The sequence below is a fragment of the Panicum hallii genome, chromosome 1, assembly GCF_002211085.1.
Source record: "Panicum hallii strain FIL2 chromosome 1, PHallii_v3.1, whole genome shotgun sequence".
NCBI classification, from domain to species: Eukaryota; Viridiplantae; Streptophyta; class Magnoliopsida; order Poales; family Poaceae; genus Panicum; species Panicum hallii.
In genome coordinates this window covers 10,214,986-10,219,294 of record NC_038042.1, presented here as the reverse complement: position 1 = coordinate 10,219,294, position 4,309 = coordinate 10,214,986, and positions in this window count along the sequence as shown.

The window sequence follows — 4,309 nt, the reverse complement described above, 5'->3', positions numbered from 1 at the left end:
ATTGCCCGTGTTTTGATTGCAATAATCAAAAGAAGTTTGCGCAATGTGAGAATATTTTCACACATTTGATCATGCGTGGATTCAAAAAGAAATATACATGTTGGAATAAACATGGCGAGGAAGGTCTTAATGAAGGTGAAGCGGGATGCCTTAATGAAGGTGAAACAGATCGCCGCCACCAAGAAGAAGCGGGCTGCCTTAACAAAGGTGGGAACGATGACTTTGGGGAAGAGGAAGCATTCCCGCCTTTTTTTATGCAACCTGAAGATATGAGCGAGGAGGACATACTTGGTTTGAATAGTGATGATGTGAAGTTTCGTGTGGACAATGTGGACTAGATGGTGAGGGATGCTGAGCAGCAAGGTGTGTACACAACTTCTAAGTTAGCTAGACTCTGGCAGTTTGTCGAAGACTCCAAAAAACCCCTCTATCTTGGTTGTTATAGATATTCACACCTATCCGGTGACCTCAAGCTTCTGCAGCTGAAGGCAGCTCATGGTTGGACCGATCGTAGTTTCAAGGCACTATTGGTTTTAATAAAGGACATCCTACCGGAGGGGAGCCTTTGGGATTAGAAATTGAGAAAATACATGCATGTAACGATAGTTGTGTTCTATTTTGTGGAGAGTATGAACAACTGGATAATTGCACTAAATGTGGTTTATCGCGGTACAAGCGTAAAAAAGATGGTGGAGATAATGTGGGGGACGGGGATGAGCCCGAGAAAACCAAAGGCAAGAAGAGTAACAGAGGCGCGCCCATGAGGGTAGCATGGTATTTTCCTATCGTTTCTCGCTTGAAACGCATGTTTGCCACTAGAAAGGAGGCCGAGCTCTTGAGTTGGCATAAGGAAGGTCACAAGAAGCGTGATCGTATGATGCGGCACCCTGCTGATGCTGCTCAATGGGGACACATCAATGCCCAGTATTCATAGTTTGCTCATGATTGCAGAAATATTAGACTTGCTATAAGCACAGATGGTGTGAATCTATTCGGTAATCAGGGTTCCACACATAGCACATGGCCTATTGTATTGTCAATTTACAACCTTCCACCATGGCTTGCATGGCATGTTGTTCACAACCATCAATGATATTCCGGCACTTCGTAACATGCCAGGGCAAAGTAAAAGAAAGGGTGAAGCTTGTCCCCATTGCTTGGAGGAAACATGCTCTTTGTGGTTGCCAAACTCAAAGAAATTTGTGTATGTGGGGCATGGACGCTTCCTTCCCAAGAAACACACATACCGGAAGATGCACTGTCAATTCGATGGGCAAAAGGAGACACAGACAACACCTCAGCATGTATCTGGAATTGAGATCCACCAGCAGGTGGAAGGCATCCGAACTATCGAGGAGTTACCTACTGGAAAGGAGATTATTGGCAAGCGGAAATGAGATGGTGAAGAAGAAGAATTAGGGACATGGAATAAAAAATCAATATTACGAGGAGTTACCTGCTAGAAATGAACTGACCATGCGAAAACAATCCATGTCTCAAAAGCAAGGAATAAGAAAATTTGATGTGTATTAATGAGCATGAGTAAATTTGACAAATTTGATGTGTATTGATGAACTTGAGTGAATTTTGTCGAAAAAGTTGATGTGTATTGGTGAACTTGAGTGAATTTGTCAAAATTTGATGTGTATTGATTAACTTGAGCTATTTTTTCAATTTTGATGTGTATTGATGAACTTGAGTTATTTTTTTAATTTTGATGTGTATTGAGGAATTGAGCTATTTTGTCAATTTTGATGTGTATTGATGAACCCGAGCTATTTTGTCAATTTTGATGTGTATTGATGACTTAAGCTATTTTGTCAATTTTGATGTGTATTAATGAACTTGAGCTATTTTGTTTATTTTGATGTAGTTATGCGTGAGAAGAAAAGGATTCTTGGTGTTGCCAATGTGTACCATGGTTCTGTTTCAGACAGCTTGAAGCAGAACTGACTGTTGTTCTGCTTCAGATTGTCTGAAACAGACCCTGGTGCAGACAGTCATAGGTAATACGCAATGATAGACACCCGTATCCAATAACGAGCCATTGATGACGAGCAGTGATGATAGATGCCTGTTACCAATGAAAACCCGGTAACGGGCAATGAGAGATGCCTGTTACCAATGATGTAGACTCAACAACTGGATTCAAGTACCAGAACTTCTAGGTTCACATATCAGATAGCCATACATTAACATCAGTTTCACAAGTACCAGAAGATATAAAATCAGCAGCAAACATTATATATGCAACAATTAAGATCTCAGATACAATTCATATCTCAGATATGCAGCAAAATATATCATAGGAGAGATCAAACAATAACCATACAATAACCAAGTTCACATATTAGGTTCACATATTAGTTAATTACATCACAAAAATGAACCATAACATCACCAAAATCACAACTGAAGAGTTTAGAAGAATAAGAGAGAGCAATGATTCATCTCTGTACTCAGCAGCTGGCTTCTTCTCTTCTTCTGCCATATCCTTGTTCTTGTTTCCAGCTTGTGCCAGCTTAGTCTCCTTCTCATGTGCTTCTTCAATTGCACTCATCTTCGCCTCTAGTTTTGCATGTCCATGTGTCAGCTCAATGTTCCTCTTTGCCGCTTCTGCCAGCTGAATGCCCCTCTTCTTTGGTTCATGTTCAAGTGCTTTCACCTTTGATTTTAATTTTTCCACTTCATTTGAAACCAATATATTCTTCTGAACATTCTTGTCTTGGATCTTCTCTAGCTTGTTGATCGCGATCCATATGTTATCGATGTCATCCTCAGTTACAACATATGCCTAAAACAAAGGCATAATTAATTGAGGCAGGTTAATTAGAAGCAATATGACGCATGAAAGGCATAAGAACAGCCAAGAAATCATATTGCTGCATGTCATGACTCATGAAAGGCAGCGGCCGTCACATTTAACCATATTTCTATTCACCTCTAATTGCCTACTAACACTATATCTATTCAGCTATAGCACAATAGCTATATCTACTAAAACTATACTACTAGTAGAAGTTTCATGAAAAATGCTCAAATTTTGATATTTCACTATGCTCAAATTGTCATCTCAAATTACTAGCACATGCACCAGGACATTGTTTCACAAAGCATAAGAACAACCAAGAAATAAGAACCTCTCTGCCTTGTGGTACCTGAAGTCATTGCCGGAGTGGCCAGGGCATTCGCTGCAAGGATAGGTGTACTTGCTGGAGTGGTCGGAGTCATCGTCGCTGGAGTGGCCGGATTCGTTGCTGGAGTGGCGGGAGTCGCGGCCATAGTGGCTGGATTCATGGCCGGAGTCGTGGCCGGAGCCGCTGGATTCATCACCCGAGTCAATGATTTCAATCAACTTCACCTTCCTCCTGGTGGCCGAGGAAGATCCAGCCTCTCCGTTGCACACATCGCCAGAGTAGATCCCCTTGGCAGCTGCTCGTGTGTACGGCTTCCTCCGGTGTGCCGAGAAGGAAGCACCGACACCCCTCACCCCCTTGCCAAGGCCGACACGCGCGGACTCCAAGCCATCACTGCTGGTCCTCTCCCTCATGGCAGGGTTGGCACGCATGGGCTCTGAGCCCTCACCGCTGGCCCTCTTCCTCTTGGCGGGGGCGGCGCGAGCAGGCTCTGAGGCACCGTCGCCTTTGGCCGCAACGCACGAACCTCCCCTGTGTGTCACACTCGTACAACCTCCACCTAGAGCAGCCGCCAGCCATCTTCTGCTATTGGGAAGAGGAGAGATGGGAAGAGGAGACGGGAAGAGGGTGAGGGTCGGACATATTTATGCGCTCAGATGAGAGACATTGGTAACAAGCAATGATAGATGCCCATTACACATGACTCAACAATGGTAACGGGCAATGATACATGACCGTTTCCAATGACTACTCATTGGTAATGGGCGTCAATGTTTCTTGTTACCAATGGCATTTTGTATATAGGCACCTCTTTGCCCCCTTTGAAAAGGGTTATGCCCTAAATTGAACTCAGTTCTTCCCGCCCCATTGCTCTGCCCATGCCCTCCGGCCGCCGGCACTCTTTCGCCGCTGCTCCCACCCCCCTCGCCGCTCTACTCGTACCCTCCAGCCGTCCTCTACGCCGGCACTCTTCCACCGCCGCTCTGTCCTGCCGCTCCGTTCGTGCCCTCTGGCCATCCTCCGCGCCGAGGCCTCCACCATGCAGGCCCTCCTCCGCGCCGGCCTCCACGCCAGCCCTCCTCCGCACTGAGGCCTCCACACCAGCCCTCCATCGCATAGGGCCTCCTCCTCCTCAAAAGGATGAGCATGAGCCACCTCCTCCTCCTCCTCAA